The sequence below is a fragment of the Pinus tabuliformis genome, chromosome 9, assembly GCF_031772625.1.
Source record: "Pinus tabuliformis cultivar Carrire ecotype Pingquan chromosome 9, CPIR1, whole genome shotgun sequence".
NCBI classification, from domain to species: Eukaryota; Viridiplantae; Streptophyta; class Pinopsida; order Pinales; family Pinaceae; genus Pinus; species Pinus tabuliformis.
The window spans coordinates 44,400,324-44,426,840 of record NC_142307.1 but is presented as its reverse complement, the minus strand read 5'-3'; the positions used below and the strand labels follow the sequence as shown (position 1 = coordinate 44,426,840).

Below are 26,517 nucleotides of genomic sequence, written 5' to 3'. Positions count from 1 at the left end.
CTTTGAAGCTTGCATGCCTCAATGGCAAGTTTCTCACTTCCGGCGACAGGTATACATCAATGACCTTCGACCAGAAGATTTTGCGTGGTGTTCGACGCCAAGTCCTTTATTCACACCACGTGAATTGTACTACAGTACCTTGAGGGTCATTATCATTATCGGTGATTCCTCTCGCGCTTGTTAACGGCTTACCTCATTGACCGGTAATCAAGTGATGTCTTTCCATGTTCGACTTCAGAACAATTCTCACATGGATCGACTTGTACTTAGAGTGAAGATCGAATGAGTTTGAAGACCCCGGATCTAGTTTCATCCATCTGGGCTGCGATATATATTCAGGAAAGATAAAGACATTTGACATGTACATCATTGCAGCAGATGATCATCCTACTCAAAGGATGATAATTTCATCAAAATTATCAGTCTACCATCAGACGATTGTCTGTTCTATGTACAGAAAAATGAATTTATAAAGCTGAGCATGGGAATGCCCGCCTCAGCTAGATCATGAAAGCAGTATGAAAAATAATGTATTGTATTGTATCTTATTACAGGTCTCCTCCCAGCATTGGATGAACTTCGGACCCTCCTGGATAAAGCATTTCACCCGATAAACGGCCTCATACTTTAGGGGGCAACTGTTATAGAAATTTTTGTGCCTTACAGCATTGAGCATGAAATGTCCATAATCTAAGGGATCCAAAGTCCCTAAACATGTTTTTCCTACCCCTAGAGGAACAAGGCTAACAAACCACAACAATTCACAGAAGTTCTCCACCAGAAACTGCTCAAAACAAGTCAATTCAGGATCATGTCAATGGCTCCACTGGCTATCTGCGCTGAATGTCAATGGCTCCACTGGCTACCTGCGCTGAATGTCAAAGCCAACACTAGCTACCTGCGCTGAGCGAGAGTGGACATGTGGCAGGCTCATTTCTCAAGGTGTCAAAACCCAAGAAGCTTCCAAAATGACACTTGCCTCAGGGAATTCGACTGGTGATGAGTAAGAGGTTCCAAATCTCCAAGTGGAAGCAAGAACCTCCAAGTGGAATCAAGAACTGACAAAGGGAGAGGACACTAGTCAGATCTCAAGCTGACTCATCCTCTCTCCAAACATCTATATATGGATCTCTCCTCCATGAGATCTAGAGGCTGGAATTTTTTTATTGCAAAGAATTGTTGTTGGTTTGAGATTGGAATCATTGGGTGCTTAATGCTTTGAAGGGAGGTGAAGATAGGAATTCCATTTTGCTGGGAAGGAGATGCTGGATTGGAGCCCTCTGGGTTGTATCTCTTCCTGAACCTTGTTATTCATCAATAAAGCTATCTTGGTTCCTCCTACATACTGATGTATCTTTGATGTATGATTGCATTAGTATGTTTAGTTTACTTCTAATCCTGAACTAGTTATGTTTATGAATCTATGTCTTTGTGTAGTGTTCTTCTCTTGTAATCTTGCAGAGACCTGTTGAAGCTGGGCGAGCGAGAAGGCAAGTAGCTGTGAACTCCCAAAGAGAAGAGGATCTGGATCGAGGGACAAACAGAAGACACCGGTTAGTCCATCCATCTCTCTTCATTCTTAATTCATAAAGGAAGAATACTAGGATAGTTGTCTCTGTTTGTTGCTAAGGCACTGTCACACCTTAGGTGGATAGGATCGTCCTGCATAGGCATTTTTCCCCACAACATTAAGGCCTTCCCGTTGTCCAAATTCACTCCAAGAGTTCTTTTTGGAAAGATATGCTTGTCTACTTTCCAACCCAAGTGGAATTTTTCAATTTGGCCTCCATTTGCCCCTCCAAAATTCAGTTCTCCCAACACTGCTTCCTGTGTGTCAAAATAGGGGCAGTAAGGTCATGTTTTGAGTGTTTTTGACCTTTTTGAGGGCTCAAAACCTGTCAAAATTTCTTGGCCATTGGTAGGAAATCATATTTTTCCATTCCAAATCCAAAAATGTTTATTTTTTGTCATTTGGAGGCTCCCATCAAAAGCGAGCGCCAGGTGGCACAGCGCGTAGGGCAAAAAATTTGTGTTTTAGTCCAAAAATTTAAAAAATGCAAAAAGTGCTCCAACCTTTTTGAAATTTGGGCTGACTCTTCTCCATCAAACATTGTGTTGGGCCAAGGAAGCCTCAACCAATATCTGAAGTCCTTCATGCTCTTTATGCCTCCTTGATGCTCTTTTCAACTTTGCCTTTAAGCTCTTGATTCTAGCTTGGCACACCATGTTCCTCGACAAGTAATGATATGACAGGATTTTAACCATGTTCTTCTCATTGATGGCCTTTTCTAGCTTCCTCTCCAAGTGTATATTATTCCTCTCCAACCAGAACTCACGATGCTTGCTAATGTGTGAGTTTTCTTGATGAGTATGAAGAGATTTATGGTGATTTTAGATTTCTACTACCAAGAATGAGAATGAATGAGGGACTATGGAGGGAAATTGTATGAGGGGTTTTTGGAATATTATAATAGGGCTTTTTTTGGGAAATAGGAGATTAGGGAGTAATATGTAAGCTTAGGGACAATAATTAGGGTTTGGGGATTTATAGTTAGGATTGGGAAAATGGGATTTGGGGATAGGGATGAATGATTTTAGGGATATGGGATTTAAGGAATGGGTGAATAAGCTGGGAAAATAAATGGAGAATTGGAAAAGTGAGGGTGTGGTAGAATGAGTTTGGCAGCAAAATGACAAATGGCAAACCCTAGGCAATGGCTTTTGAGAAAGTGCAAGAAAATAGGGTTTGATTTTCCTTTACACAACCACCATAAATTCTAAATAAAAACTCCTTCAATTGCAAGGGAAAGAGCTTGAATTACTTTCAAATTTGAATATTTGAGAAATTTTAGAAACTTGAGAGAGTTTGGGATAAAATTGGGCTTACAACTCTATGTGTCGCGCCACAAACCCAATGCGCTGCGCCACCAAACCCAATGCGTCGCGCTTTTTGCAGGAGACTTTTGAAGGCTTTCCATGTGTCCAAATTGGGCATGGGATAGCTCGTTAGAAATTTTATTGAGTATAATTTTCAACCAAACTAGAATTGTTCAATTTGGAGTTCAGTTTACCTATCAAAAATCACATCTCCCAAGACTGGTCAAAATGTGCAAAATGAGGCTACCTAAAGGCAGAGTGCTGTTGCAGTCAACTTTTGAAGGTCTTCCTCAACTCCAAATTGAGCTCATGATAGCTCATTGGAAATATATTTGTGTCTAGTTATTATTATACTCATAAAGCAATTCATTTGGCCAACCAAGCTAGGAGAAAACTTGATTTTCCCAAGGTCACTCCAAAGATGCATCAATTCTCCTGAGGCAACTGTATTTTTGACATTTCTATAAAACCATGACACCTGTGTAAAATTTGAAGGAGGTTTTTCTTCCTTGACCTATTATGGACAAAAAAATCTCTCATTTTTCCAAAATTAATCTTTTATTTTTCAAAAACATCATTGGAGTATAACCTATCTCGATGTGTCGAACAGGGGATTTGTCGAAATGAAGTGAAATGATGGGGATAAGGGGATTATAAATTCTTGGGAAAATTCTTGGAAGTAGGGAGGGATGTTACGAAGCAGGGGAAAGTGGAATTTCAAATATTGAGTGAGGGGAAGGGGTCAAAAAGGGAAAAACACAGGCCTAGCCCAGAAAATTGTCAAGTTGTAGCAAGAAACTAGGGCTTGTCAAAAATGAGGAATTTGAGGGATATCAGTGATCGGAAGTGTTTAATAAGGTACATTAAGGATAGGGGAAGGTGTATTAACATCCGGATACAATTTTTTCTAATGATTTGACCATCCAAGAGAAATTACCTTCAAAACCCTAGGAGAGGGAAATGAACCTTACCTAGGCGCAACTGAAGCATGAACAAGGTGTAAAATGACCCATTGGAACCTGACATGATGATGACAGCCCTTTGAATGATGGTACAATCAGCTGAATGGTGACATGAACTGACATTTGGACAAATTTGAAAGGAGTAAAATCAAACCCTAGACCTAATACCTAGTGACCAAATTTTGCTTGAAGACTCACTGAAATGAAAAAATTTGACCTTGACACCTTAAAATCACTTTGTAAGAGCATGTTTGATCACTGGAGGAAGGCTGCAAAGACTGACACTAACACATGACACTTTCACTTCATCACTGTGACTACATGGGTTGGGTTATCTGCTTGATGGTCATCATACCTTAGTCTATCATGCCATCCATTACTTTGGTTTTGGGTCAATGCTGCCAATTCATTCAGTGTCGCCCACATGTTCAAGAGAAGTCACTCAGTCAAAATTCATCCTTTGCAATACTCATAAACCTTCATTTTCATGACCGCCATTCCTAAACCTTGTGTCGCCAGTCACATTCCGTGTCCAAAAAATCATTACACTCATTTCATGTCATTGATGTGGGATGCATTAAGGCCCTCCTATGACGAGTCGCTTCTTGTCGACATTAGCACATTATCCAAGAAGTTGATTTAGAAACACCCTTTCAGTACCTTGGGGCTTGCATACATCAATGGCAAGTTTCTCGCTTCCGGTGACAAGTTGACATCACTGGCCTTCGACCGAAAGACTTTGTATGGTGTTCGACATCAAAATGTTATTCACACCATGCATAATGTATTGCAGTACCTTGAGGATCATTATCATTATCGGTGATTTCTCTCATGTCTGTTAACGGCTTACATCATTGGCTGGCAATTAAATGATGTCTTCCCATGTTCAACATCAGATCACATATTCACATGGTTAGACTCATACTTGAGTGAATGATTAAACGAGATAGAGGACCCCAGATCTAGTTTCATCCATCCAGGTTGCGATTTCATGAAAGTACCAAATCATCTGTACAATGGATTTACATTGATGGTCATCCGATCATGGGTCTATATCTGTAGACGACTATCTATGTACTTTTAATCAAAGTTTATATGTTGAGCATGGGTATGCCTTCCCTTAGTAATTCATGAGAAAAAATCAAAATATCATGATACTATGTATTGTAATCAATGCAGGTCACCATCAGCTTTGGAACCTTCTCATCACATCATAAAGCATATCACTCGACATTATCATTTCATGACTTCATGCCTTAGGTGGCAGTTTTTATAGATCCATTTGGGCACATCACTCCCAACATTCAAATCAGTGTTATTAGGGCTCATCAAACCCTAATTCAGTTGCTACATGCCCTAGAGAAGTCATCAATTTGAATGCCTCCTTCCCTGAGAGTTTCTTGGCCTAAATCCCTCTAGAAATGCCTCCTTGAGGGACTAGTGCAACCTTGGTCAAGGGTAAGTGCACTTTAGTGCAGGCAGGCCCATGTCAAGGTGCATTTCAGAGCACTTAGGCCCACTTTGACCTGCGCGGGGTGAGATTGAGCGAAGTCCTCATTAGGTTCTAGGAATATTCTTATCTTCTAGAGCCTTCTAGAATATTCCCACACTTATCATCTCCTATGAGCTCGAAATTAGATAGGGAACAAGTTAAGTAACCTCCTATCCTCTCATCCCTTCCTCCATGGAAACTAACTCTAAGTTTGGAAGGTCATTCAATACCCTCATTTATGACCAAACCACCCCCATTTTCCTATAAATTCAGCACTCATCTAAGTGATCAGGGGCTGGACTCTAAGAATTTGTAAGGAGATAATGTTGGTGTGAGGTTTGAGATTTTAAGCAAGTATTTTTATGCTGTTGAAGTTGTGTGCTTTTGATGTGATGTTGGTTGGAACCCAAGCTGGAGGAGTGACATTGGATCAGACTTCATGGTTGTAACTCTTCCTTCTACTTAATAAAGTTGTTTACACCTTTTCCCATATTCTTGTCTTTATGTAAGATGATTATATGTGTAAATTTTTTTGATTCCATTTGATTATGGTAGATAGATCTCTTGCTTTGATTGGTTTTTTTCCTCTGTTTATGATTGCAGGTACTTATTGAGGGGATTAAGTTCGAGAAGGAGCAGCAGGATCTAAACAAAGGAGACAAAGGAAAAGCAAAAGATAATAAGTAGGTCCCTTGTCTTATTTATATTCTATAGAAAAATGTTAAGCGCTTTAAATCTGTTGTTCTAGGTGTAGCTACCCACCTAGGGAAATTGTGTTTATCCATAGATGCAAAATTCCACATAACAAGGAGGATATACTAGGATAGCCTAAGTAGTTGGAATATGCATACCTCTTAGATATCTAAGATGAGCCATACCATATTGCGGTTGTATAGGTAGTTGAAATGTACGACCTAGGTATGGTTGATTCTGAAAAGGGAGAATTTGACCCATTTGACCTTGGATGAACTGTCCTTGAAAGGGTTGATTTTGCAAAGGTTGACCTTGGAGAAATTGAGTTTGAAAATATAGTCCTTGAATAAACTGATTCTGGGGTAAAACTTAGAAAGGTAGCCCTTGAAAATGGTACTTGCATACAAGGAAAGTTAGGGTACAACAAGTATTTGGGGTGTTGACAGAATGGTAAGAATGGATTGAAAACGAAATACCTGAGGTAAAGACTGAACAAGGGGTTGCATAGTAACTTGTGATGTAAGCGAGACAATTACATGTGATACTCCCGGAATGGGAGTTTGAGGTGAACCTAAACTCAAATTCGGAATAGTCGTTGGGGCAACAGACTATGCCAATGTTTAAAGAGTACTCGGGAGAGGACACTGAAGTGGTTGTTGGGTAGGTGTCAATGGATTAACCTGAACAGTTGATTGGGTTTGAAAAGGCATACCTTGAAACAGTGTTTTTTGTATAGGTTGTCCAAGAGGTTGAACAGGTTGATACAAAGGCACTTGAGAAGCAACCGGAATTGACTGTTGATTTAACTAAGGGTTCCAGATTGTATTCATTCTAGGGTAAGGCATTCTAATGATGGGTTGAGGCATAAAAGGCTGACCAAAACCAGTTTAAGGCATTTGAGCATAATTAAGGTAATTCTTGGCATGGGTTTGCCCCCCAGCTGTGGGGTAAGATCCACCAATAGGTTGTCCTCCAGGTGGAGGATATGATGGTTCCCCCGTAGGTGGGTAATAACCACCTGTTGGGTTGGTTTTTTTGAATTACCAACATTAACATAAATCAAATTTAATATATTTTTCAAATTTCAAACTTTCATTGGTAGGGTTAATTACAACAGTTGGCATTTTTGAAGATGTGTTCAAGGAAGAAGTTCCTCAATAAGCTCCTGCAAGAGAGTGATATCCAGGTGGTAGAAAACCACCATAAAATGTTGACTCTGGAGAAGTAGAAAACACGATTTGATGAGTTACTTCTAGAAGCCATTATTGACTAGTCAAAACTTGGTACGGTAAAATAAGGAGTCGTGTATCACGGAATCCATTGTCATAAAAAGCTTAAGGGTGTGAAATACCAAAGTTCATGGTGAAGATATCTAAACAAAAGCTCTGAGATATCTATAGGTTCAATGGTAGAAACTATGGGTTCTTCCTCTTCATCTGAAAGAAGTTATTCAATGGTAACGAGACCTGGAGGGAGAATATCAGTAATAATGAGTTTCACACTCGGTGAAAGTGGAGGATCTGGAATATGCTATGTAGAATACGTATGAATCTTAGGCTCAGAAATATCTAACTCAGGTTCATCAATATCTGGTTCAGAAATGGGGTTTGTATATAAAAAGTCTCCAATATCTGATTTAGTTTGAATGAGTTCAATAATTTGTAAATCAATTGCTTCTGAGTGTGATGTTAATCTCTGAGTTTGATCAAATTCAGTTTATGTTACTTTAAGTCCTAAAATAGCATATGTTATTGGTTGATTAACTTCAATTCCTCTTACATTAGAGTCTATAATAGTAGAAGTTTTAGTTTCTTCTACAGTTATAGATCCAGATGATCTAGATTTTTCGGCTTTAATATTTTCTGACTGACTCAGTGTATACTAAGGGGGATCCATGAGTATCCTACATGATTGTCTTGGTAGTTCTGCCACAATGAAAAATTTTCAATTTACACAATATCTAAATTACACCTAAAGTCTCTAAAAAGTAAAAACAACATAGAAAGTAACATGCGTTAAAAATCTAGGAGTTCAATCCATAAAAACTGACTCTTCATAGAGATCAATATTTACTAGTTGGTGATGAAATCCAACATCGCAGAGGTCAAAGTGAAATTTTTTATAGAAATGAGTGCTTGGAACCAATTACCCTAACAACCTTCTTAATGAAATAGACCATCTCGAGAAAAGATTGCCCTTCCAGAAAGTCCAAGTGAGTCTAGTCAATGTTTGTTCCAGGTACAACAAGACCTTCCCTCTTCTGTCACCTTAGGTAGATCCCTAGGATTATAGTCACTAAGTTTACCAAATACAACAATTTTACCTGGGGGGACAGTGTAGATCCGACGTACACACAAGGGCAGAGTAACAAGCTCAATCCCCTTGAAGGTTCCTCCACATGATCAATTGGAGGTTTACTTTCAAGTGACCCCAAGTACCTTTCAATGCCATTTTAATACATGCAAATCACTATATATAGGCCGATGAAATGGATACGATCACTTCACCATATTCAACACAATCTCGTTCTTAACTCATGTATAAGAAGAGCTTCCCAAAGAAAAACGGAAATAATTGGATTTTCTCTTCCTAACTCAAGATTCTATTGTTCATTGTAGCTTTGGAAAGTTTACTTCCTTCCCTATTCCAAAGCCCTACACTTAAGATACTGTAGGTGACAAGAGCCCTAAAAAAAGTAAAATTCTAGATGAATTTTAATTAACGTCGTATTATTAAGTTTTTCTTTACTCAATGGGTGATGAAGGTGAAACTTATGATGTTATGACATGCCTCGAAATCTTAATGCACTCTAAAATGCAATAACAACTTTCAAATTCGATGAAATCCTATTTAGAGAAAAGAAAGAGTTTCTTTGATTGTTTGAGAAATGAAATACAAAAACTCACAACTTTTCCAATTTTCTTAAGCAACCATTTCACTATTATGAAATGAAAATGTAGTCAACAAACTAATTTCTAGATTTCCCTAATCATCAAATAAGCCAAAATACTCTTTTTCTCTAATCACTCAAAACTTTCAAGCACACAGAAATCAATCAAGAGAGTTGGAGAAAAGACATTTTCCCCTATGAATTCTTTGATTTAATGATAATAATAGTGGAATTGCGAAAAAATTTCCAAGATGAAAGCAACAACCTCTTTTATCAAGAAAAAATAACTACAATTCTTTCACAAAAGCACAAGGTATTAAGAAACCCTAATTTGCAATTCAAAGTGAATGTGACCACAAATAAGCAACAACTAAGGCTTAACCAGTGTATTTGACAAAAAAGAAAATAATATCATAAGAAAAAAATACACTCTATCTTGTTTTGATCAATCAACAAATCAACCAGGCAAAACCCTAAGTAATTATTTCAAAAAGACCTAATTCTCAAAAATCATTAACAAAGTAGTCAACTGAGTTTAGAAGAGGCACAACACAGTCTAAACAAAGATAATGACACTTTCAGAAAAAACAAATTTAGGTCTGGGTTGAAGCAAAAGAAATATTTAAAAATATTTCAAGGCCTGCGCGGGTTTACAGTAGAAAACAAAGCACATACGCTCTGTTGCTACGACAAAAAGGGTGCAGAGCTATGCTTTGTTAGCAAACATAAATGGTGCAGGGGGAAAAATCAAGAAAATAAAATTTTTATAAAATTCAACCACTTAGATCTAAAAGACAATTAATTTATAAAGACTCGGGTATGGATAAATAAGAAAAATTAGAAAGCAAAACTAAGGAAAAATACAAGAACAGTTTTCGTTCCCCAGTGGAGTTGCCAATTTGTTACACCAGAAAATCCCTCTTGTAGACAAGAGTGATCTCCCTAGATCCTTGATGGAAACTAGAAACAAGCAAGACAATTGAACTAACTCTTTCCCTAAGTCAAACTTGTTTGACTTGTAAGCATTAAAGCTAATGGATGAGCGTCTTACCTTTTTCACGAAATGCTCGATGAAGATCCCTTGCTGCGATTCGATGCATCTCTTCAATGCTTGATAAGACTTGAAAACATCGACCATAAAAGGATGAAAAGCACATGCGATATAATAATCCAAACGACTTAACCCAATGATCAAGGAAATTAGGAATTGAATTTTCCTTAATAAACATTATAAACAATTGTAAGCCATTCATCATTCCAATAAGACAAATCAATGGGAGAAAGTGTTCATTTGTATCAATCAAAGATTAAGAGGAGCCTTAAAACCTTCACCTTGATGCCGTGAGGTCCCTCCGAAATGCCTTCAATCTCCTCCTTAGATGACAAACTTTCCAATCTCAAACCAACAACATAAGTTTGTCTTCTCTGAGTTATGATCTCCTTAATCCCTCTACCCTCTAGTCCTTTTATAGGCCAAGAGGAGGAAGTTTCAGATCCAAAAAAGGAGGATGAAACTCCTTCATTGAGGGATTAGGTTGCCATGAGAAAAGGGATGGAGATGCATCATCTAACAATTATAGTTCGAATAGTCATCACCTGGAAGCTTTCAGTTGGGAAATATTCGACCAACTATGTTTCTAGAATGTACTTTTTATTTTTACTTTCTAGAATTCACTTGAGCGGGTTTATAGTGGCAGACAGAGAGCATCTTTGTGCTATTCTCAAAGTAAATTTTAGCACATGTGTGGGAAAATCTAGAGAAAATGGCACAGGTGGAATTTAACAAGGTGTGACAGCTATTTTTCTCAAATTTCTCTTCTACTTCAAATTATTTTGGATTGTTTAGCTTCTGAGGGCGCTGATTTAAATATGTTCACGGCTAGTAAAAATACCCATAAATTGATCAAGTCTCGACAAATTGACATGTAACAATTTTCCATTCAATACGCCCAAAAATCAAGTTTGGTACCCATCTTCTAGTAATTTAATAAAAGAAGGTACATAAGCTAAATACTCCATTATTAATTTACTTTACTTCGACAAAGTGTTTTATCATCAATATTTTACTTTAGTTATTTGGTTTCATGTCTGCAGGTATTACCTATAGGCCATTCCATGGTTCCCCAAACCTATCATTCATTTTCATTCAATGATTATTTGTATTGAATACAATCCTACATTATGTTATGAACCAACTCACAAAAAGATAGAAAAGATAGATCAACGACTTCAAAATCAGCCTCTTTGAGGGGGAAACCTCCTTTACATTACACAAATGAACAATTCTTGGATGATACAATTGACTAAACCTCCTTTCTATATGTATGAGTCTAATGGGTCACAATATAATCAAAGTCGACATAATAATAATAATGTAAGGGCAGAACAATAACAATAGTGAGCTTCTATCCGGCACACTAATAACAATATGGGGACACTAGGGGCACAATAACAACAATAAGGGCTACAATGACAATAGTAATGGGGGAATCACTAGTATTATAGGGACCTAACATGCCCCTCTCATTCAAAAAATTGTTGTCCTCAACGCTTGAGTAGTTCTGGATTCTTCTGTATAAAATTCTCATCCTCCCATGTGGAATCTTTTGCAGGTAAGTTCTTCCACTTGATGAGATACTCTGAAATTGATTGATTTTGTAGCTGTTGAGCTCTTGTTTCTATGACTGCTTCAAGTTCCAATATGACTTTTTCTTCCTTGCTAAGTTATGGCAATATTGTTTGAACTGGGAGCTTGTCACCTATAACCTTCTTTAAACATGAAACATGGAAAATTGGGTGCACTTGGGAAGATGCATGAAGCGCCAATTTGTATGCCATAGTAACAATCTTTTGAAACACCTTATATGGACCATAATACTTTGGTGATGATTTATTATCCTTCTTAGCTTGCTTGAGGGACATTTTTTTATATGGTTGTAGTCATAGGAATACCCAGTCACCTACATCAAAGCTTATTTTGATGCAATGTTGATTCACCTGTTTTTCATTCTATTATGTGCCAAAGTGAGGTTATCCTTTAAGATTTGGAGAACTTGTTGTTGATGCTTGATGTGATCTTCCACTGCTTGAACCTTAGAATTTTCTCTTAAATATGATGTGATGGATGGTGGATGATATCCATAAAGTGCCATAAATGGGGTCATTTTTGCTGCAGTATGGAAGGAAGTGTTATACCACCATTTAGCCATAGGTAACCATTTGACCCATTATGTCTGTTTATCAAAGAAAAAGCAACGAATATATCCTTCCAAACATTTTTTACTATCTTAGCTTTCCCATTAGATTGAGGATGATAAGATGAGCTATGAGCTAACTGAGTACCGAGAAAAGAAAATAATTCGGTCCAAAAATTTCTAGTGAAAATGGGATCTATGTCACTTACAATAATCTTTGGGTTTCCATGTAGCTTTTGAATTGTTTCCCTAAATGCAGTAGAAACTGTAATGACTTTAACTGGATGAGATAATGCACAAAAGTGTGCATACTTGGTAAGTCTGTCAACTACCACCATGATGACACTCTTTCCTTCAGACTTGGAAAACCTATGATAAAATCCATTGAAACCTCCTCCCAATGTTGGCTTGGAATGGATAAAGGTTGTAATAGACCTGGGGTCTTAATTGTTTCAACTTTATTTTGTTGGCAAACCAAACATTCTGCCACAAAATTTTGAATATCCAATTTAAGGCCATCCCAAAAAAATTCCTTCTTAACCCTATGGTAAGTTTAAAAAAATCCTAAGTGCCCTCCTAAGGGAGAAGTGTGCAATTCCATAAGAATCTTTTGTTTGAGTTGGGAATTCTTACATAGGTATAAGCGATCTTTGTACCATAATGAATCATTTTTCCAGCTAAATGTATAAGATGTATTGGGATCTTGTTGTGTCTTTTGAATGAGTGCCCACACTTCTTCGTCATTCTTCCATTCATGCCTTGCTTCATTTATCCAATTTGGTTGGATAATAGAAATGGCACAAAGCAATGCTTACACATCCTCATCCTCTCTTGAGAGTGCATCTGCCACAACATTTTGCTTCACTTTTTTGTAGATGATCTAAGAGTCATAACCGAACATCTTTGTGACCAAATTTTTGCCAGCTCTTCTGAAGATAATATTTCTTCTAAAAAGTTTTTAAGACTATCATGATCCATTTTTACCTTGAAGTGTCTTCCCATTAGTTAGGGTCGCCATTTCTTAAGTGCATGTAGTATTGCCATCATTTCCTTCTCATAAATAGCTTTTTGTAAATACTTCCCTTTGATTGGATGACTTTCAAAAGCAATGGGTCTTTCTTCTTACATTAAAAAAACACCAATTCCATTTCCTGAGGCATCACATTCCACAATAAAGGTTTTTGTGAAGTATGGCGTATCTAAGGTTGGTGCTTAGCACATTACCTCTTTAAGATGTTCAAAGGCCTTTGTTACTTCTGGAGTCCATGAAAATGCATCTTTCTTCAATAATGTTGTTAGAGGTGCTGCTATTCTCCCATAATTCTTAACAAACTTGTGATAATACCCTATCAACAGAGAAATCCTCGCAGATGCTTTATGGATGTGGGTATTTTCCATTCCTTAATGGATTTAATTTTTCTAGGGTCTACCTTCACACCTTCATGAGATACAATATGACCTAGATATTCCACCTCCTGTACTCCAAAGAAACATTTGGGTCTTTTCGCATATAATTATTTCTCCTCCAATAGTTTGAGCACATTGTCAACATGTTGAACATGATCCTTCCAAGACTTGTTGTAGATTAGTATATCATCAAAAAATAATAACACAAATTTTCTAAGGGTTTGAAAATTGAATTCATCAAACCTTGAAATGTATAAGGTGCATTGGTAAGGCCAAAAGGCATGACCAAAAATTCATAATGATCCTCATGAGTTCTAAATCCTATTTTCAAAATGTCGTCAATCTTCATTCTATTTGATGATATCCTGAACGAAGATCCAACTTGGTGAAGTAAATTGATCCAGGCAATTGATCCAATAATTCATCAATCACAGGAATGGGAAATTTATCTTTAATAGTGAGTTTGTTGAGCTCCCTATAATCTGGACACATGCGCCATGATCCATCCTTCTTGTGCACTAATACTACTGGAGCAGAGAAAGAACTTTGACTAGGTTGAATTATACCAACCTCTAGCATCTCTGCAACCATGCGTTCAACTTCACTCTTTTGGTCATATGGATATCTGTAAGGCTTTGATGTTTGGAGGAACAATTCCTGGAATCAAATGAATAGCATGATCATGATCACGAATAGGTGGGAGGCCTTTGGGAGTCTCAAATACCTTGGAATGATTGTTCAAGACTTTTTGGAGATATGGAGAAATACATGATTTCGATGTGGGAGCCTCTAGCGAACATAATTGTGCAATTATACTTCGTTGTTCTTTATTTAGAATCTTTGTCATTTTGTTAGAGCTAATTATCTTTCCTGGTTTCCCTACGATACCCCTTAATTCAACTTCCTTTCCTTCCAAACAAAATTCCATGAAAAGTTCTTGAAAATTAAAAGCTATTTTACCCAAGGATTGTAGCCATTAGACTCCTCGTACAACATCAGCACCACCCATTGGAATGGAAAGCATTTCAATACATATTATGATATTATGGCACTTTCCACGACAATTTATGGTTCCTCCGCTTGCAACCATCACTTAACACTCTGGTGCTAGATGTAGGAAGCAATTCAATTCCTTGGCTATCTTACAATGAATAAAATTATGGGTACTTCCCGAATCAATCAACACTATTACCTTTTTCTTCTTGATATGTCCTTCTATCTTGATAGTTTGAGGAGTGGTAATTCTAGCCAATGCATTACAAGATATGGTAGGATTAATTTCTTCTTTATCTAGGGTTTTTTCATGGTCTATATCCTCTTATTTTTACGTTTCTTGTTCATTTTCTTCCTCCTCTTCACAATCTATGTAAAATAATATATTCTCAACACACTTATGACCTTTAGTGTATTTTCTATCACAATTGTAACAAAGCCCTTTTGCTCTTTTTTCTTCCAATTGTTGTGGTGTCAACCTTGTAGGTTGTGGAAGGCTAGGTGAAACAAAACTTCCATTTTTATAGTTGTGAGTGGTAGGCTTCCTTTTTTCCATAATTTTTCTTTCCATTTTTCTTCCAACCTGAATGCCTTCTCCAATGAATCAGGTTCCCAAAGGCAAACCTCATGTTGGATGTTATCCTTTAAAGTCCCTATGAACACATCAATCCTATGCTCCTCTAGAATATCTTTTACCCTTATATTCAATTTTTGGAAGTCCTCAATGTGCTCCATCATTGAACCCTTTTGTTTGAGATTTATCAGTTGGCTAAAAAAGGTGTTGATTTTTCTATCCTCATAATGGCTATCATTTCTTTCGTAAAAATTGCCCAAGTGACAATTTGTTTACGAGAGAAAATCCATCGATACCATAAAAATTGATTTGGTTCCAAATATAAAGTTGCAATGTGTACCTTTTGTGTTTTTTTCACATTATGGAGATCGTAATTTTGCTCCACCTATAATATCCATGTTACGTGGTCCTTGCCATCAAACTTCCTCATATCGATCTTTGGAACATGGTGGGTCTTCAATCCAATGCTAGAGTCTACGAAATCATGATTAACATTTCTTTTGTTCTCATCATGAGTTTCCTTTACTACCTTTTCCCCATTAGTAAACATTTCTTGTAGCAACTTTGTCAAATCTGTCTTCAAACCTTCCATTTTTCCCTCCATCTTAGCTTCCACGTCATTCATATTAGCTTCCACACCTTTCTTTAAACCATCCATCTTAGCTTCCATGCCTTTCTTTAAACCATCCATCTTATCTTCCACGCCTTTATTTAAACCATCCATCTTAGCTTCTATTACTTTTTGTGGGAGTGAATTTTGTTGCACTTGGTCTCATAATTTTGATATATCATGTTGCATTTCTTCCTCTTCTTCATGAGTCATGCTATAGCTTTCAAGTTGCTTACTAGGTGTTTCCATTTTATTTCTTCGAGGCATCAATTAATGATAATTATGCTTCACTATGCCCTTTGAATTCCTTCAAACTAATCTTTAAAACCAAACTTATGCAAAATTTTAAAAAAATTACACACCTTTTTTCACTCTGTAGGAGCTTGATATTGAATCTGATTTATCTCTAAAAATATAGCGAGATAAGATCTGAAATTCGAACTAGAGGATCATCGAGATTTCGGCTCACATGGGTTTTTTTTATCTTCTGTAATGTCGCAAAAAAGAGTTATAGCGAAAATGCCACAATGACCTGTTTGGAGCAGCGAAACCCTAGAGTCCAAAGCTCTCATACCAAATGTTATGAACCAACTCACAAAAAGATAGAAAATATAGATCAACGACTTCAAAATCAGCTTCTTTGAGGGGGAAACCTCCTTTACATTACACAAATGAACAATTATTGGATGATACAAATTACTAGACCTCCTTTCGATATATAGGAGTCTAAGGGGTCACAATATAATCAAAGCCGACATAACCATAATAATATAAGGGCACAAAAATAACAATAGTGGGATTCTATGGGGCACACTAATAACAATATGAGGACAATAGGGGCACAATGATAACAATAAGAGCTACAATGACAATAGCAATGGGGGAATCACTAGTATTATAAGGACCTAACAAATTATACTTGGCTTCTTATCTTCCCCATGATTTGTATTCCATCTACATTTCCTCTCATCATTTCTTGGGTTATGCAGGCTTAAGAGGAAAGAGAACTAAAATTTAAGTTTGGTGTTGGATTACTTAGGAAATTTTGAAAACTGTGACTTCTAAGATTTGACTGTCTATGAGTGATAGAGTTGGCTTAGGCACCCATCCTTGGGGAATCATAGCCCCAACTTGGGCATGACCTATTGAAGAAAGTTAATTTGCATCATATCATAATATTGGGTGGAATCCCCAATGTGTGCTATTAGGTAGTGAAATATACTCTAATAAATGTGTTCTCCATTTCCTTTGAATTTGTATTTTGTTGCATAATTATGGAATTTTAAACTATATTTTAATGTTATATTTGCTCATGAATTGATGCATTGCATTTAAATTCATTTCTTGGTTAATTACATGAACATGTGCATATCATGCATTGTTTCTTGATTTTCTTGATTACTCGATATTGTTATTAGAGGTTGAAATTTTCCAAGAAAATAAATTTTCGAGTGTACATAGGAATGGGTATGTCACAAATTGGGATCAAAGAAATACTTGAATTGTAATGTCCCTCAAATTGGTGTCTAGGGCATGTTACACATTAAATTTCTCGACTTCAATTTTTGAAATACTCATCATTCTCTTTCACCACAAGAGTCATTACCACAATTCTCCCACTAAAGCCAGAGTTATCAAAGACCCAACCAAAAACTTAGAAATGAAGTCATCCCACTGAATCAAATAATTGTTTTGATACCAAATGTAATTTTTAAACATTTACAATAAAGTAATGCATACATGGAATCTTTATAAATAGAAAAGTAAACAACAACAATCACAATTAATATTCAAATATTTACCCTCGAAACCCTTAACCTCGAAAATTAACAAAATGTTTAGATTTTCACCTTTAACTTTCATCATTTACAATACAATATATAAGATCCCAAGTTGAGAGAAACATCTCTAACACTTTAACCCAAATTATATTATAATGTTAATTTATTAATTGGAATTAAAAAATCATGGATTGAAAACTTGTATTGAACCACCAAAAAGAAGTATTAAAACCCACCCAAAAGAATTTTTCAAGGGCTTCAACACCCTCTACCCTTTTGAGTATGTCTATTGCATGAGAATCATTGATGGGGCTAGTCATTCAAATAATATAACACATACCCAACATCAAAAGCCTTAGATCTAACATACCCAAAATATCAATCATAGACACAACTTCAAGGATGGTCTCATCTAAAGGAAATTGAACATCAAAGCAATCATATGAACTAAGAGAGTTTATGCCCTAGAGGGGAAAAATAAAATAATCATATTCCATATAATGTCGGAGGCTCTAATTAGAGTCAATTCTTTACATCTAGATAATTTTGTGAGTAATCTTTATCGCACTCAATGACATACTTGTATCAAATGAATCTATTTCAAAGGGGTAAGACTCTACTCAAGGATCTTGATTGATGGTGAAAATGTTGAAAGGAGTTGACCGTTGAAGTGCAAGATCCACAATTGAACTAGAAGCTAAAGAAAAACCTCGTGATTAAATATTACTCAAAGAAATCATACATATAGGAGAAAAGTTTGAAGATTTGAAGGTTGGAGGAAAGGTGAATGTGCCCATCAAAGATGAATATTTAAACATACCAACAAATATACTATCATAAGCACTCTTGGAATTATCGATGAATGAGATATTCATACTAGTGTTGGCTTTAGCATTTGGTGTAGAGTAGGAAACCTTATCCATAGTGACCACTTTTCCTTCATTAGGAAAGTGGATGATTCTAAAGACTAAAGTCACAACAACCGTCATTATATAGAACGAGATATTCCCTAACCATAGACTATAGTACAATGAAACATCAACTACTTCAACTTTAAAATAAATAACTTTTCCACCTAACTCAACATGGAAGGTGGCAATGTTTCCATGAGGATAAAATGTATGACCATTGAATACTCTCAACATGGTGTTTGACGTGATAGGATATGGATAACCTAAGGCTCTTTAACATGACAAAAACACCATGCAAGCGAAAGCTCCTTTATCAATAACACATCTAAATATGTTTGTTCCACATGAAGATACATGGATACCCCCATGTGACAACTCCCACATATGTAGTTACCCCTAGTAAAGCACTAGCAACTTGTCCCAACCTAATATTAAGGTTCCAACCAAAAGGAAAAACAATATTAGTTATAATTGGACTACCTATGGGTATATTAGAACTAGGTGGAAACCCACTTGTTGAATTAAAACCAAAGGCCTTGTTTCCCACTAAAAAGAAATCTAAACATATTTATGTCATAGTGAGCATACTAAAGATAGGCAAACTATTTGAAGGAAGAGATATTTGATGCAGGAGCATCAACCCAACCTCTAAGGGGAAAAAAAATAGTTTCTAGAAAGTAGGCGTGACAATGAGGATAAAGTTTCCTCAAATGAATTGATTTTTCCAAGTTTCTAGGGATTGTGAGCACTTTTAGGGATAAGATCGAATCCTTTCAACGATTCCATCATCATTGTGGTTATTTTTATAAATATAGGCTTCCAGCATTGAAAGAGGCAACCTTCTAATGATGAACATGCTCACCAAGAAACCAAGAGGTGCCATGTAATAATATAGGGATTAATGTAATGAAATTAGATTCCTGTGTATATAATTATGTGTGCGTAAGCTGGTGTGTTTGCTTGTGAAATATGTGATGCACGAAGTGTGTGTTTTAATGTTGCTCGTGAGTTGCATGGGAGAAAGTGTAGAGGAAACAAGACTCAAATGATCACCATAGTGTGAGGAAAGTAATTTGACATGCAATGGATCCGCATGAGCCCAGCGTGAGGAGGAATGAGGCATGGTGGAACCTTGGAGAATGGGAAGTCCACATAGACAAGAAACCATGAGCCTTGAACCAATCAAGTGCCATCATGATTAAGGAGTGGGTTGGTGTTGATGGCTTGAGGTCGACAAATTTATTTAGAAGAGACTGGACCAAACAAAGCGGGGTCGAAATGGAGAGATTATGTGGAGCTGAATCGACCAGCTTTGGATGTCGGTTGGTTAAATGAAAAGTGTAGTGAAAGCCATTTTGTGGGGTTAAGAAATGGGCCATAACAAACATGTCCAAGATCAAGACTAATAAAAAATAGAAAAATCAAGAACCCGAGTGTCGTTTTCATCAATATGATTGGTGACATTTCCCAAATAAGAATACCTAATATTTGAAGCATAGATGTAGGAGTAGCTATCCAATAATCCATACCAGGTCTCACTCTAGCCATGCTACTTCACCAGATTACCTATCCAATAATCCCTACCAAGTCCCACTCTAGCCATGCTACTTCACTAGATTACCTATAAAATCATCAGACAAACCAAACCTTCCATATTTTTTCACAAAATTACAAATAGAACCTTGCATAAATCAAGTAATCTACCAACTTGAACTTGCTTAGATCAACAAAATCCAATTCAAGATATCTAATACATTCATAAACATAGATATTTTGGAAGAGAAAGAATGTAAATCTATAATAGTCATAAATATAAATACATAATAAAGATTATTCATGTATATCAATATCTTACGACCATATACCCTTTCTATGTTTACATGAAAAATATACAACGTTGTTGTCACTTGCCAATGTAATGTTTTACATCATTCCTTAAAATACATTTCTCTACCCATATTAGCCCTTTAAACAATATGTTTGATGCCTATGACTTTTTAAAACAAATATTCACTCACCTTTGAATGAGTTCTATTGATATCAATGGATATATTTATACTTAAATGTATTGTATCAATGGATATATTTATACTTAAATGTATTGTCTTGAACATAGATATGTAATTTTATCAACTAGTCACTGATAACCAGGTAATAAGAGAAAGTGGACCACAAGCATTTAACATCAATGTCTTTGACTGGAGCAAAATATCCCAACCACACTTAAGACGCACATACCAACCACCTAATGACTCATACATAATTTGATGCCATCCAACTTAATGACATGTAACACTTTGTTTTTGTGACCACTTACTTTCTCTATCAGCAACTTCAAAATAAGATCCAGTGGTCGGAGGCCCACTTATTTTCTATATCAGCCGCCTCAAATAAGATTCGGTGGGCCAGTGAAGCCTGGATTATACGCGTGGCCTGTTAATTAGTCATGTGGAGGCAGCGAGCCAAGGAGCAAGTAATAAACTGGCACCTCCTTACGAAGGCGGCCAAGGAGCAAGTAATAAACTGGCACCTCCTTACGAAGGCGGCCACACGTTGTTTGGACAGCAAGAAGAGTTTTGATTTCATTCTCAATCCTCGATTCACATGAGGAAATGGCGATGGCAACCTGCCAGGAAGGCAGTCAATTAATAAATATGCAGAGTTTTCACTCCATTGGCCAGTTGGACGAAGCGCTTCTCATATCATGGTTAATCTTTTTAAAAAAACATACACAGACAAAAGGTCAAAAGTAAGAGTCCTGTTCACATACTACCTATAAATTCGCAAACCGTGTTTGACTGGACAAGCTCTGCAGAACCTAACGCGACATAAAGCGAATGGCGGCTTCTTCATTAATGACACATATAAAGATATTTGTCCCATTGAAAGATACTTAGATTTAGAAAGTTATCTAGTGGGAAGCCTTGGCTTACTCTAGTCAATATCAAATGTAATCAGGTAAGTATTCGAGGGATCAATTTTACTAATTGTCGTTTGCTATGTTTTTCATTTTATGGGTAGCTTTGAAGAATGTTTAGGGAAGACATAATGCAATGTATTTGGGTTAAATCCTCAAATTATTATAATTTTGAATAGTTTGAGTTGGGGTTGTATCTACACTTTCGTAAAATGGTTTTCGGAGAGAAAATCACTATATTAGTGGATGGTTTCTCTATGTACAATGATCGTTAGGATGGAATGAATATGGATCTTTATTAATAGGTAAACTCTTAGAATCATTGTAATTATAATTTTTAGTTTTAAAGATTAAAGCTTTGGTTGCACATATGTAGGAATAGTTATCTAATAATCTCTACTAGGCTCTGCTCTAGCCATGCTGCTTCACTAGATTATTTATGAAATCATCAAACAAACCAAACCTTCCTCATTCTTTCACACAATTACAAATATAATCTTGCATCATAAATCAATTACTTATCTAGCAACTTGAGCTTGCTGATATCAACAAAATCTCATTTAACATACATAATACATTCATAAACATAGAGATTATGCAGGGAAAGAATGCAAATCTATATTTATTAAATGAAAGTTATAATATAGATGATTTTACTTGAAATGTATTGTTGTATTCCTAGATCTAAGGCCTAAATTCCTTCTCCCTAGCCACAAGCTCACCCTAATGAACATGCATGATATAGAACCATATCATGATAAGATGGCTCTTAGTTAAGCTTTCATCACACTTAATGCCCAACACTCAACCATTGCAACAAATTATAAATCGGTCACTCTTATTCCAATTTTGTAGCACATGAATGGTTTTATGTGGGCTCTAGCTCGAGTTCCTTTAGCATTGGCCTATTTCTTGTAGATTCTTGAGGAGCTAACAATACGCTTCATGGCATGTGAGTTTAGTGAGTACAAGTCATGCTCAAGTTCCATGAACAATTTTAAAATTTCACCAAGCCATTGCTCATTTATCTCCTCATAAGTTTTCATTTCTTGAACCTCTAAGAAGCAAGCATAGGTTTTGTATAAGAAACCTTAGATCAACTACATTTGTTCTATGAGGAAAGCATGTCAAACTACTCTTTTGCTAGAAAGAAGAGTAACCAAAACTTTTATGAGCTGATTTTCTCCTCATAAGTTTTCATTTCTTGAACCTCTAAGAAGCAAGCATAGGTTTTGTATAAGAAACCTTAGATCAACTACATTTGTTCTATGAGGAAAGCATGTCAAACTACTATTTTGCTAGAAAGAAGAGTAACCAAAACTTTTATGAGCTGATTTTCTTTAGTTGAAGTATTGTTTAGCTTCATAACATCTTATAATATGTTTGTGTAACCGATGGTGGAAAATACAAAAATAATAGTATGACTTATTAACTCATCTTCATTTAGTCCCAGCAACAATATTTCCTCAAAAGTTAAAATATATCTCTAATATTATCATTATCTTTACTAACCAAACATATTTCTGAACTTAACACAACACTTAAAATTCACAATCAACTAATACTCCACTTCTAAAACTTTAAACCAATATATAATCTACTCGCTCATATATTTAAAACTCTAAAACAAATAAATAATATTATATACATCTCAATTAAACTCTAAACCTTTTAAATAACTTTTCGAATCCATAACATCATCCTTACCGACACAACGCAATGATAAACAAACCCACAAAATTAAAAACATAATTAATCTCTATTCAAATAACCACCTCTTTTGCTTACATCATTGAATTATCTACCACTCTGAAAACTAATCCAATGTATTCCCCTCTCTATTAATACTAAACCCTTAAAAGTCATCATAAAAACCCACACATGATTAATAAAGATTATTTATGTATATCAATATCTTACAACCATATACCCTTTATATGTTTGCATGGAAAATATATAACGTTATTGTCCCTTGCGAGCATTGCAATGTTTTAGAGCATTCCTTAAAATACACTTCTCTACGATTATTAGCCCTTTAAACTATATATATATATATATCATTGAATACGTTTTATTGATATTAATGGATATATTTATATTTAAATGTATTGTTTTGAATATAAATATTTAATTGTTTAAGGTTTTTTATTTTAATTTAAGGTGGATAAAAGATATGTTGATTTTTTATTTTTATTTTTTAATTGATGGTTTAGATTGATTTTCAAGGGAATATGCTCAACATATGCTTTGTCTGAATTATCAAGGCTTGTAATGTGTTACCGAGTTTGTTAGGTTACATTGGCTTTTAATAAATTTAAAAAACTAGATTCGTGCCAGGTGGCTCCCTGCCCATCAATTTCCTAGAAATTTGAGATGATCCCAATTCTAATAAGTTCCTCATTATTATTTATAACATTCATTTAGATATAAGAAAATGTTATTTAGCAAAATGGTTCATTACTTTTAATAAATTTAAAAATTTAGATTCATGTTGATGATGATGATGATGGTTAACGTCCACTGAGACCAAATAATGATCTATCGGACCTAAAAAGACAAATTATTTATTTTGATTTAAGATTTTATTCCTATGCTCAAAAAGCTTGGAGAGAAGCCTCCCGAGTTCACTATAATTTTGGCATTGTAAAAGGCTAGGAAGGTCAGTATTGTAACAAAGGTTGTGAAATTGAGATCTAATGTGGTTGTATGCAGGGCACTCTAAGAGGAAGTGGTTTTCATCCTCGATGCTCCTATTCTCACAAATATGGCAGATCCTTTCTATCCATGGCGTTTTAGGAACTGTCCAACGGACAATTTCACTATGGAGCTCATGAGAATTCGTTCTAATCTTTGCTATATTAATTTTCTTCTTTGAGCTAGTTAAAATAGAGAGATACTTTTGATCTTCAAGGGTGGGGTTGATGACCCTCTTATAATAGCTTAATTTTCTTTTAGACGCTAAATCTTTCTCACACCACAATTTTGCTAAGTGACTCACCGCCCACCAATTTTCTAGAGATTTGAGATTATTATTATTTATAACATTCATTTATATATAAACAAATTTTATTTAGCAAAATGGTCCATTTTACAATAAGATATTAAAAAAAAATTTAATGTGATTGTACTAATTTATTAAGTACTCCACAATAACCATATATTAAAAAATATGGACAACATCAATGTCTTACGTGGAGCAAAATACATACTAACCACATAATGACTCATACATAGTTTGATGCTATCCAACTTAATTTCATGTGACGCTTTGTATTTTGTGTAGTGACCTCACTTAAACACTTACTTTCTATATCAGCTGCCTCAAAATAAGATCCGCTGGGCCAGTGAAGCATGGCAAGTGCTATTTCATGGACTATAGCATCATTAATGCACCAGATTGCCGTCACCCGGAGAGCCCATCGCATGCATGGATGCATGGATGCACATCTCACCACTCAGCTGCGGCAATGCCCGTTCCTGCCCGCGTCCGGCGCCGGTGTCCCTGCCTGCCTCCGTTAGGATGCAATATACAACGTACGAATTTAATGGCATGCGGATTTGAATTTGAATTTTGAGCTTGAATTTAAAATCCCGCCCAATTTTTTTTTTTAATTTCTATAACCATAACCGGTAGCTGATGTTCTTTCTTCCATTGTTATGGTGATGCCAGGAGGGTGCAGCGAAAGGCGGCCAGTCCCGCCCTCTGAACAAGTTTGGTATGAAAATCATGGAAGAGGCCACAGATCACTTTGTTTCTGATTCTACACCAACGAAGATCAAGAAAGAAGCGGCTTTTCCTATTAAACTAGAGGCAGATGAAACGAGAACCATACACAATTTCAAATGAGATTGGAAGATAGAAAGAAGATGGGTAGCAGAATGGTTGAAGAGATTATAAGTGGGAAAATGGAAACACAGCCACACACGCCGAGGGCCATCGATACGAGCTTCGCTGATTTCCTCTCCACTGGACAACTCATGGTGAATTAAGGTTTCTTCTGCATTATTTCATTCTTTCAGAGACAAAAAAAAAATTGTATTCATTTTTTCCCTGCGAACCTGTTTGCTCCCTACTTCGGCTCTGAATAAGGCCCCACTTATTTTGTCGCAGTTCATAAAATCTTAGGAGCTAGCAATGTATTCAAGGTTTTACTGCATATTCCCATGCAAGAATGTTGCCACGCAGTAGTCACCATATCGTATGAGACAGAGGCACGATTCCGACATCCCGTCTATGGCTTCGTTGCACACATTTACGCCTTGCAGCAATAGGTAACTTAAATGTTCACCGCATCTTGAGAACGTTTATACAATGTGTATATGTCGATAGCCTCTGCAGAAGCATTTTTTGTTTTTTATATTTGCAGAAATTTTCTTGCAGATGAATTTTTTGTTCTTTACTTTTGCAGAAATTTTCTTCTTTATAATTTTAAAAATCGATTCTGCAGGTATCTCCGGACTCAAGATATGTGTCATGAATGTATTACAAGTTGCAAGTTTGCAGGCGGAGTTGGTTTTCACGCAAGCACAGCTGGCGAACTGCGTGTCATCCGGATCAGCGTCAGACTCCGCGATTTATCATGTCATGTCTGCTTCATCATACAGTCAGCATCCGCATCAAATCCCTGCACCCTACCATATGATCCCCCAGCCATATAACCCTCGAGTCCTTGGTGTGAAGGAGGAGAACGCCTGTGGTTTCGCTAATTCCATGGACTAAATTTTCCATGCCTCCCAGTGATAATTCGTCGGCACAAATGGAGGTCCTCTAAAGATGCAGAAATCTTGACAAAACTCGAGAAGATAGTGAAGAGTTGGAGGCTCTGGCCCGTGCTCTTCTTCTGAGAGGTTAAGCTTTTCCAAATTTAGCTAATAAAATCAAATTCAGAATTCAAATTTGATGTTCATATTGGCATTTTTGGAAGATACAACTTATGTCATTCTCAATATTATAAATATATTTATATGCCATAACTATTTGGATTATGTTTGTCCATGTGCAAATTGTCATGGTGTGTAGTGAATTCAAATTATTTTCTAGATTATCATACCATAGTAATTATAAGTTGCATAGTCAACATTACTCGTCTTTCTTCTCAAATCTACATTTGCTTTGTGTTTCCATTAAGTTTTGATCTAACACTAATCCCCTAAAACAATTTGGTTCTCTCTTTTAATAAAATCTACCGTTATCTCTTCTTATAAAACCTACATTT

The 26,517-nt window shown here is 36.1% G+C and overlaps 1 pseudogene; it reads left to right on the top strand.

The window, feature by feature from the left end:
* Positions 1–26,154, top strand: part of LOC149147061 (uncharacterized) — a 114,057-nt pseudogene extending 87,903 nt beyond the window's left edge.
* Positions 26,155–26,517: the final 363 nt, after the last annotated feature.